The following is an 11,710-nucleotide window of genomic DNA, read 5'->3' on the forward strand; positions in this document are numbered from 1 at the left end:
TCGTGATTGTCAACGTTAAGAGTATTTTTACACCTTATCGCCACCATTGATTTTTGCTTACTATTTTCACTTCCCTCCAATTTTAACTTACTATTTTCACTTCCCTCCAATTTTTTCTTACACACTGTTTTCAATTCCCTCTAATAATTTGTTCCAATTTTCACTCCCTACTCATTTACTCCCAAACAAGGTTAACTCAATACTTAACCTTCCATTACTCTCATTTACTCCCATTAACCTCCTCCCAAACAAGGACTTAGTTATCACTTACTTTCTCACTGTCGGTCTCTTTCTCCCTTTCTCACTTTACTGGTAACCCTAACTTTACTCGGTTTCTCACGGTTCCGCTCTTTCTCCCTTTCTCACTTTCACTCTCACCGGTCCTTCTCTCATTCAGATCTCAATTTCACTCTCATGGTCGTAACCCCTTTCTCATGCGTTTTCCCCTTTCTCTTAGTGTCTGCATTTCGGCACTGTAACCCTCTTCCTTCAATTAGGAACTTCTAGGTTTCTCATCAGACTCAGCGGATTAGAAAATGAAGCTCATTTCTTTGTTACCAAAAAATCCACTATTAAGAACAAGGACAGAGACAAAAGAAGCTCATTTCTTGCTCCTTGCGCGCTGGTCTCCGGGTCTTCATCTCTCCATTCTCTCTGTTTATTTGTTGCATTTCTTTTACTTGACTTAGGAGTTTAGGTTTGAATTCAAGAAACTTTAATTTAGAACCGATGCAAATTTATTGATATTTTCTTCAAATAGTACATTTATTTGGTTATTTTTTGTGATTATTGATTTCGGTTGTGCTCAAGTGTTAATTAAATTAGGATGGGTATGTTGATCTAGTGCAGACGGTACAAAAGCATGGCCTATCATATTCTTTCTCCTTTTGTTTTTCTCTTATTTGGATTATAGCTTGTAATTTGATATGTGCATTCCTGTATCACTATTGCATCTCAACACGTCTAAGAATCCATCGAAAATGGAAATGAAGTTGAAAATCAGGAGCCCATTTTAGATGCTGATCTTGAAAACATATTTGGTGTTAGAGACAACTCTGAGTTAGAGGTATTGCCCTTTATGGAATTGTTTTTGCTCTGTCTATGAAACTGATAATCATAATTTGGAATTACTTAAGACTTCTTATAATTTAGGAAATTGATCCTCTCAGAACACTTCAATGTGAACTTCGGCCCTACCAAAAGCAGGCTTTATATTGGATGACTCGGCTTGAGAAGGGAAAACACACAGATGAGGGAGAAACAACTCCTCACCCATGTTGGGAGGCTTACCATCTATATGAAGATTCAAGAAATTAATAGCTGAAGACGAACTGGCATGATGACCTTCCGTTACCAAATTCAGAACTCATAGTTAGAGACTTTTGGGGACTTTATCACCCAAAAGAACATTGGTTGTTCTGAAATGCATGTGCAGAAGAGGAGGGCCTATACTGTGAAGATATGACCTGAAATTGAAATTTTACTGCATGAAACAGAAATTTGAAATAACATTAATTAACTAGTCTATATATATAGCTTTTGCAGCTGCTGAAGCAATTGTTAACCTTTGCTTCATTTCCAGCTTTCCAATATGTAAACCTTCACTATCTAAGGACAAGGTAAAATATGAGAGAATGTTTTTCGCCTAAAGAAAATAGACTGCTAGGGAAAGGAAAAGGGATAGTTAGATTACCATAGAGGTAACTTCATATGTTTTGGTTCGCGATAGTCATATGCAAGTAATTATTGATGACTATCTTCACAATATCCAATAAGTTCAACAAGATGCTTATGTTGAACAGAAGCTATGCGTTTCACCTATATTGTACAGTTTTTTTATGCAAAGTGTCGAGGAAACTTGAGATTTCAATTTTAACAAAATTAAGTTATACCTTATGAATGAAATCCGGAAATGGCTTATGTAGGCGTTTCTTGATAGCTACAATTGATCCATCAGGAAGTAGCCCTTTGTAAACAAACCCGAATGTGAATTCACCTATGATATTACTCTGACTGAATGTTTTTTTAATCTTTATTTTTGCAATGCAGCGGCCTCTCAAGGCATATCCTGCTGAGCTTGCTCAGTTCCACTCTGCTGACTATGTTGAATTTTTGCACCGGATTACGCCAAATTCCCAACAATGTTTGCAAATGAATTAGTCAGATGTATGGCCTTTTCATTTCCCATTTACTTGATTTTGATTATAATTTTTGTGGTTGTTTCTGATACTATTGGGTTGCATTAAATGTAAACGTTGGAAAGTGTTAGGTTAGAACTGATTGAGGTTTAACAGTTAGCGTGTTTGAAATTAGCAGTGTTTGGCATGGTTAGAAGGAAGTGGAATATTGATAAATTGACTTTTCTGCTCAATTGGATGTTATATACATATTTCAGACACGGTTTTAGAGTCAATCAGGATATTTGTTCTTCATTTGAAATGCAGCGCGATATTAATATTAAGCATTAAATCCACTTAGGGCCATCAAGTAGAGAGAGAGAGATGAGTTACGTATGGTGTTATTTTTTAGATTGGTTTGGTAGATGTGATGCGTTTTTTTTTTTGTATGATGAACTAAAGGTTAGAGTTTAAGATGGTTAGATCACGTTTTAGGTTATTCAGGCAGATCTTTCTTAGGTATTCGTTCTGGCATTTTGTCAATGAAGCTTTAAGGTTGTTAACTATATGCTTGCTTACATTGACACCGAAACTTTGATGTTTAAGATTATTACTTGATAAAAAAAAGTTTCACTTGTGAACTTTTCCTTTCCCCAGATAATCTTGGAGAAGATTGCCCTGTTTTTGTGAACTTGTTGGAATTTTGCCAAATTTATGCTGGTGGAACAATAGGTAAGCAATGAATTAATGTGTAGCTTGGTTTAGATATCCTAGTCAACCATATTTGCTGCTGATTGATGATTATTAACAGACGATGCACGTAGATTAAACAATCAACTATGTGATATTGCTATAAATTAGGCTGGTGGATTATATCGCACCAAGAAGTGCCAGGCATCTGGATTTTGTTACATCAATGACTTAGTTTTGGGAATTCTGGAGCTTCTGAAGCATCATACATGTGTTTTGTATATCAATATAGACGTGCATCATGGTGATGGTGTTGAAGAAGCCTTTTATTTCACTGATAGGTACTAAAACTTTCTCATTGTATAATGCATTTGGATCATGAATACATTAGTAAAGCTATGGGAAAGATAGATGAATTTTAGTTTTATGTTGCTACTGCAAGTATAATACATTTTTTTGATGTAGCAATTGAATGATGGTATTCGTCATTTGGTCCAAGCTTCTAGAAAAATTGTTGTAGAAAACACATAAGATATGGCAGTTATAGCTGGTTAATAAGAATCTCCTCCACTGGATTTTTTCTTGTTATTACTTATAATTTTCGAGGGCGAGCCTTGGCGCAACGGTAAACGTTGTTGTCGTGTGACCAAGAGGTCACGGGTTCGAGTCTTAGGAGCGGCCTCTTGTCAAATAAATTGATAGGGGAAGGCTTGCCCCCTGTACACCCTTGTGGTGGGACCCCTCCCCGGACCCTCGCTCAGCTGGGACGCGTAATGCGACCGGGCCGCCTTTTTTTTTTATTACTTATAATTTTCATACATCATTTATGTACTCTTTTTCTGTTGACAGCCAGTAGCAATCTAATAAAATGGTTTTTGATTTGATGGCCTAACCAAGCAATTGAAAGAAATATAGATATTTCAAAAAAAAAACATGTGGAAAAGTAATTTGTATTCAAGTTATTTTCATATGCTTTCCACGCTTTTTTTTTCTGTTATAATTTGAGTTTTTGAACTCTAATTAAGTATAAAGTTCTGAGGCAGGGTGATGACTGTTAGTTTCCACAAGTTCGGAGATATGTTCTTCCCTGAAAACTGGAGATGTTGAGGTATTATTTATGCTAATGCTTTGATATTTATTTAATAATTGGAAAAATTCAATTCTTTAATTTTTCTTCATATTGAAAAAGAATAAGCTTTCATTTCTCCATGCTATTTTTAGTGTTTTTATTAAACACAGTTTTTAGCAACTGCTACTTTAACCTTTCCTTGGTTACTTAATAACTTAATTTCTAAGTAGAGATGCACAAAGTTTTTAGCAACTGCTACTTTAACCTTTCCTTGGTTACTTAATAACTTAACTACTAAGTAGAGATGCAGATGAAGTTGCTCTTGGTAGTTGGCACGTTCTATTTTGCATACCTAAAACTTGGAATCTTACATATACTGCTCTAAATCTATAGCAAGTTTACATAAGCGTATTTTCTTTTATTTCTGTTATATATATATATATATATATATATATATATATATATATATATATATATATATATATATATATAGGATACGGTACAAAAATATCCCTAAGGTTTACATTCAGAAGCAATTGTACCCCTAACGTCTAAAATAGTGCAATTTTATCACACACAGTTTTCCTTAGTCTACATCAATTGCATATCTCTTGAATTTTTTTTTTGTCCAACTCCTACAAAATACAATATATTTTTTATTTTATTTTTAAACTTTTTTTCCACGTGTAATCATATGATTGTGATCTCTTACTAATTAGTGATAAGATAACGCATATATAAAGAGTAGATGACAATAATCATGATGGAGAAGACATTTTGATGAATTATTTCTCAAATTGACCAAACTTATCAATATTAGGGGTAAAATTGCTCTTTGCTGCCAACGTTAGGGGTAAAATTGCACCATTTTAGACATTAGGGGTAATATTGCTCCTGGTTGTAAACGTTAGGGGTATTTTTGCACCTTATCCCATATATATATATATTGTATCTGAGCCTGATTTGTAATTAAATGTGTGCCCATGTGTATTCTTATATATGCGCCTATTTGAGTGTATGTATGCTTGGAAGTTGGAACTTATGTTTTGCCCTTAAAAGTTGATTCCTTTTCCTGCCTGTCCTTTTCAAAAGTCCAACTCAAAAATCAGGGCACATTTTGATATGTTCTGTATTGAAGGATATAGGAGGAAAAGAAGGGAAGTTCTATGCAATAAATGCTTCGCTGAAGGATGGAATAGATGACACTAGCTTCAGCCGACTATTCAAACAGTAAGCTCTGGTTTAAAACGCTTGATAGCTTTTGTTTTGATTGAATTATACTAGACTATGACATCTATCATAAGCACTTCGTGTGAAGATACGGTCTCATTAATTAGAATGAAGGATAACTTCAGAGCAAAAAATCAACACACTGATGGAACACACTTCAGAAACCGGTTGAGGACACTTAATTGCATTTTTACCTGTTTTGTGAAAGCCATTAATTTAGTCGAAATAACATTGTTTTCCTTTTTAACAATTTTTTCGTACAAATAACTGGTTGAACTCATTGACCCCTAACCCAGTTGTCAATTTAGTTCGACTTTCGGTCCGATCTTTAAAACGTTGCAACTATATGTTGCACGAAAACTCGTTTTAGTAGCGTTTTTGTGTTTTGTATCCGTTTCCATTTCTGTTTCTTTTTTGTTTCCTAGCTATATTTTTAATGTTTGTTAAAAATAATTTCCATTTCTGTTTCCTTGTAACATAGTGTCGCATGCAAGCAATGAAATTAATATGCTTGTTCTTTTTATTTCTATTGGATACATACATCTTAAGTTAACTTTCTTTGAGGGAGAATATTCAATTATCATAAAAGTACTTATTAGCTGATTTTGTAGCATGAACTGCTGAGAAAAGATCATCCCTCTGCTATGTGGCGAGGGCTTCTTAAAATTTGTTTTAACATCAACTAACTTAGTAAATTTATCAGTTTGGTACTTGATATCTTTCATGTTATTTATTTATTTTCATACAATGGTGATACGGTTTATTTGAAGTGAATTGATGAATCAATTATCCATGCCTCTTCATTAAGTATGTGGTGATGCGCTAATCTCATTTTACTGGAAATTATGTTTGGCAGGCACATAACAATCTTGGAAGTGTGTATGTACACTGTGGGAAATATGAGTTGGCAGCTGATTGCTCTACATAAATGCCCTTAAAATAGGGCATACAAGAGAATATGAAGGGCTTGCCCGAGTTCATTTTCTCATAAATGATAAGGCTACTGCACATGAGGAAATGAGAAAGTTCATAGAGAAGGCAAGGAACAATGCATCTTCTTACGGGAAGAGGTCAGAATACTGTGCTCATGAACTCACAGAAGCAGATCTGGAGATGGTGACAAAATTAGATCCATCTCGAGTGTGCCCTATAGATATCGAGTTGCAGGTTAGATCCATGGCTTGTGCACTACTACTAAATAGATTTCAAATATCATTCTACTCACTATCCCATCTACTTCTACTTCTACCTTTGCATATTCATATAGGCACTCACCCATACCCTTCAAGTGCATCCCTAAGTTCACTACACCTTTTCTGCCTGCATTCATTTTATGGAACTGTATGCACTTTATTTAAATCAGATTTTTTTTTGTTTAACCATCTGCACTTTATTTAAATCAATTTGTTTTGTTTAATTGTGTGCATTATTTAAATCAGAATTTTGAAGATGCAAAAGAGCAATTCAAAATGGAAATCAGAGAGGAAATCATAGATGGAGTGAAGAATGAGATTAGAGAAGAAGTGAAGATTGAACTATAAGCTCATCTTGAATTTCTCGTACAAAAGTTGAGCCTTATGAACTCATCACTCAATATAAATTTGGATGGTGTTCTTTCTATAGTTCGTTCAAATGAATGCGACGAATGATTTATTTATGCTTCTGATGCTATTTAGGATTTGGGATTTTATTGTTTAGGTACTTTTAGATATTGATATTTAGGTACTTTTGAATATTGTTGCTCGTGGATGTTTATTTAAACAGGCGTTGTCTTTTGGATTATAAATATCATCGTTGCCTTTATGTTACAAACGTCGTTGCCTTCTTATTATAAACATCGTTGCATTTTCTAAATGAAAACAGTTGCCTTTACGTTATAAACCGTTGCATTTGTAAGAGAAAAATTGTTGCTATAAAATAAATTCGTTGCCATTGCTATAGCACCGTGTTGCTTTACTTAATGAAAAACTGTTGATTTAGAAAAATAATTGTTGCCTTCCCCAAAGAAAGTCGTTGCATTTTTATAGCAATAGGTGTTGCTAAATGTTAAAAAGTCGTTGCCTATACTATAAAATACTGTTGCTTTAGACACAAAAACGTGTTACTTGAGGACTAAAATGTTGCCTAAAGTTTGAAATAGTGTTGCCATTGCTTACAAAGGCAACGATTAAATCATTGCTTTTGGTTTCATTTTTCGTTGCCTTTAGTTGTATCCTTCGACCGTCGCACTTTCTGAAAATGAAAGCAACGATATCGTCATTGTTGCATTAGATAACATTTTCGTTGCCTTTGAGAGGAAAGGCAACCGTGAATTAACCAACGAAAATAAATTGACTAAAATCGTTGCCTTCGCCCATTTTTGGCAATAATGCAACAATTTTTAGTGTCAAACGTAACGAATCAGCATCATTGCAATAGGCATTCTATGGTATGATATGAATAGCATATTAGTTACTAATGTGGTTAGTAACCCAATAACCTAGGAATCACATTAAAGATGTGATTGATTACATGAATCTACCTAACAAATGAGACTAGCTTGTTGAGCAAACTCAAGGCGAAATCTTAGGAGTTAGGATCCTAGCTCACTAAAGGATTTGCGAAATTCTTCGAATTAATATGGAGGGCTATTAATTTGGCAAAATAGTGGGAGCAATCTAAAATAAACAAAAGGCCTATAATTTTAGATTGATGTATTTTAAAGCAAATGAATAACATACGTTTACTCTTTCTCACTCTCAGGTTATATTATAACACTCTTAAAATCATGACTAAAACCAATCTGCAAAACATTCTTACCAATAACAAATTGAACGGTTCAAACTTCACCGACTGGTTTCGTAACCTCAAAATCATTTTGAAGTTCGATAAGATAGGGTATGTACTTGATACAATGATACCCCCTATCCCAGCTGATGATGCTCCCATCGAAGAAATTGATGCTTACCAGAAGCACAAAGCTGATGACGATCATGCGGGATGCATCATACTTGCATCAATGACATCGGAATTGCAAAGGCATTCTATGGTATGATATGAATAGCATATTAGTTACTAATGTGGTTAGTAACCCAATAACCTAGGAATCACATTAAAGATGTGATTGATTACATGAATCTACCTAACAAATGAGACTAGCTTGTTGAGCAAACTCAAGGCGAAATCTCAGGAGTTAGGATCCTAGCTCACTAAAGGATTTGCGAAATTCTTCGAATTAATATGGAGGGCTATTAATTTGGCAAAATAGTGGGAGCAATCTAAAATAAACAAAAGGCCTATAATTTTAGATTGATGTATTTTAAAGCAAATGAATAACATACGTTTACTCTTTCTCACTCTCAGGTTATATTATAACACTCTTAAAATCATGACTAAAACCAATCTGCAAAACATTCTTACCAATAACAAATTGAACGGTTCAAACTTCACCGACTGGTTTCGTAACCTCAAAATCATTTTGAAGTTCGATAAGATAGGGTATGTACTTGATACAATGATACCCCATATCCCAGCTGATGATGCTCCCATCGAAGAAATTGATGCTTACCAGAAGCACAAAGCTGATGACGATCATGCGGGATGCATCATACTTGCATCGATGACATCGGAATTGCAAAGGCAACATGAGGAAATGGATGCCTATTCCATCATCATGCACCTAAAGGAGTTTTTTGGGAAACAGACTAGGTGCGAACGCTACGAGATATCCAAGTTGCTATATCGTTGCAGGATGCAAGAGGGCACATCTGTGATGACACATTGTGTCAAGATGATTGGCTATATTACCAAGCTTTCTAGTATTGGATTCGCGATGGATAACGAACTAAGCATAAACTTAATTCTTCAATCCCTCCCAGGGAGTTATTCACAGTTCATCATGAACTACCAGATGAATGACTTGCAAACCTCTCTTGAAGAGCTTGCAAATATGCTCAAGTCAGTTGAGCCCAATATGAAGAAAGATAAGGCAATACCGGCTCTTGTCATAGAGGAATCAAAGAAGAGGAAGGGGAATTTTCCCAATCCTAAATATCCCAAGAAAGGCAAGGGAGCCATGCCCACTAGAGCTAAGGGAAAGGAAGTGAAGAAGCCCAAAGGAGAGTGCCACTTCTGTGGTAAAGACGAGCATTGGAGAAGGAACTGCAAGGAGTACCTAGCCTCCCTCAAGAAGGGAAAGAGCGGTGCTTCAACATCTGGTATGTTTTATATTGAAATAAATACAGTTTCATAGTCTGAATCTTGGGTACTTAATACCGGATGTGGATCTCATATTTGTACAAATATGCAGGAACTAAATCGGACTAGGGAATTGAAGAAAGGAAGCATAAACTTGCGAGTAGGAAATGGAGCAAGAGTTGCCGCCCTCGCCATTGGAGATTATGCTTTAAGTTTGCCCTCTGGGCTTGTAATAGAATTAGGGAACTGTTTGTATGTTCCAGAAATGTCTCGTAACATTATTTCTATTAGCCGTCTTGTTGACGACGGTTTTCATATTTCAGTAAAAGACAAACATTGCGATTTTTATAGAGATGAGATTTTCTATTTTTCAGGAATATCACAAAATGGGATTTATGTGCTAGATGACAAAATTTATGTTTTCGCAATTGATACCAAAAGACATAAGCTAGATAATTCAACTTACTTGTGGCATTATCGTTTAGGCCATATAAACAAAAGACGCATGCTTAAGCTACATCAAGATGGGCTTATAAATTCAATTGATCCTGAATCATTGGAAACATGCGAAGCATGTTTAAAAGGTAAAATGACAAAGACACCCTTTAGCAATTAAGGTGAGCGTGTATCAGACACTCTAGGATTAATACATTCCGATGTATGTGGTCCTATGTGAGTCCAAGCAAGAGGAGGATTCAGATACTTCATAAACTTCATAGACGACCATACCCGATATGGTTATATCTACTTGATGAAGCACAAGTTCGAAGCTTTTGAGAAATTCAAAAGCTTCAAGAATGAAGTAGAAAATCAATTAGGAAAGAAAATAAAGATACTTCGATCCGATCGAGGTGGCGAATATCTTTCAGATGATTTTCTGAATTATCTAACTGAATGTGGGATATGCTCACAATGGACACCTCCCTATACACCACAACACAATGGTGTATCCGAGAGGAGGAACCGTACCTTACTAGATATGGCACGATCCATGATGAGCATAGCATTACTGTTAGTCCCGTATAACATGACAAGGTTAGTTCCAAGGGGGGGGGATAGGAACTATTTAAAATTTTGTCCGTTAAGGCTGACTTCTTTTCTCTAAGAAAAGGTTTACACAGCGGCGCTAAGTAGTTTTAAGACACAGGCTTAGTCAACTGGTGACTAAGTTTGTTTCTTTCCTTGAGTCAGGAGATAGCACTTAAGTCTATTCCTGAACTCAGCTTCTTAGTGCACTCAACTCAGCGTGAGTTCATTATTTAGTCAGTTTTATAGCAAGCAATATATAAAGGAGTTTAAAGGTTAGAAATATGTTACTCAGCAGACTTATCCTGGTTCGGCCTCTCCGCCTACGTCCAGTCCCTGAAACTCGTTCCGAGCTTTTTGAATCCTCTACTGAGCTCTTTAAAGGTAGAGCACGAAACCTTTTACAACAGAAGCTGAGTATACAAGAGTACCTTCCTCTATTCCTCTACTCACTCCTATAACTACCGCTGATTACTATAACCGAGTACTCAGCTTCTCATTTCTATTCTTCTAGAAATGATAAGTGTTTGTCCTAAACAACAATTGCTAAGACACCTTAGATGAATGAAATCACTCTAGACTTTTACACTATGATTGGAATTGGTGTAAGATTTGCTTTGCTTTTCTCACAGAACTTCAAGTATGAATTTGGTCAACATTTCGACTTGATTGAAGATCTGCTTCGAATGAAGCATTTGAGAGGCTTATTTATAGTGACACTTCAAGCACCGGTGATTTCGAATTTCGAAATAACCGTTGGAGTCAAACGGCTTCCTGTCGCTTTCACTCAGTACGTGCTCAACGTCTTCGGCCAATCATATTCTTGTATCTTCTGTCTTCGCCAGTGCTCAGCAGCTTTTCGCCAGATGAATCAGAATGTTCCCACATTTATGGCAAAGTCTCCCAGACAGCTTCCTGCGCCTTCTGAGCTTTACCCAAAGTAGAAATACTTGGTCTCCAAGTTCATTCTGTTCTGCCGCTGACCTGACAATCTTGTCGCTCAGCTCAGCAGCTTCGTCTTGAAGCTATTTGGTCGAAGGCTTCTCGATCCTTCTTGTTGCTGGGCTAACGCCTTACTCAGTACGACAGCGTTTTGAGTCTTCTTGGGCCGTGAGGCTTTGATCTGTTGACTTGGGCTTGACTTCCTCTTTTGGGCCTTTGGGCCATTTATCTTAATGTCTTATAAATCAAATAACTCAACATTGAACAAACACATTAATATGAATAAATCAAAGCATTTAAATTTAATGTGTTGGAATATTTTTATCATATAAATAATTTTGTCAAATCAAAATCATGTGGAAAGGTGTTTCAACAAACTCCCCCATTTTGATGTTGGCAAAAATATTCAATAAGGAACTCAGTGTTGAGCTCCCCCATGACGATTGGCATATTCTTAACT

At 35.8% G+C, this 11,710-nt stretch overlaps 1 pseudogene; it reads left to right on the forward strand.

The window, feature by feature from the left end:
- Nucleotides 1-265: 265 nt before the first annotated feature.
- LOC136234056 (histone deacetylase 9-like) lies at nucleotides 266-6,908 on the forward strand (annotated as a pseudogene).
- The last annotated feature ends 4,802 nt before the right edge of the window (nucleotides 6,909-11,710 follow it).

The sequence above is a fragment of the Euphorbia lathyris genome, chromosome 1, assembly GCF_963576675.1.
Source record: "Euphorbia lathyris chromosome 1, ddEupLath1.1, whole genome shotgun sequence".
Lineage (NCBI taxonomy): Eukaryota > Viridiplantae > Streptophyta > Magnoliopsida > Malpighiales > Euphorbiaceae > Euphorbia > Euphorbia lathyris.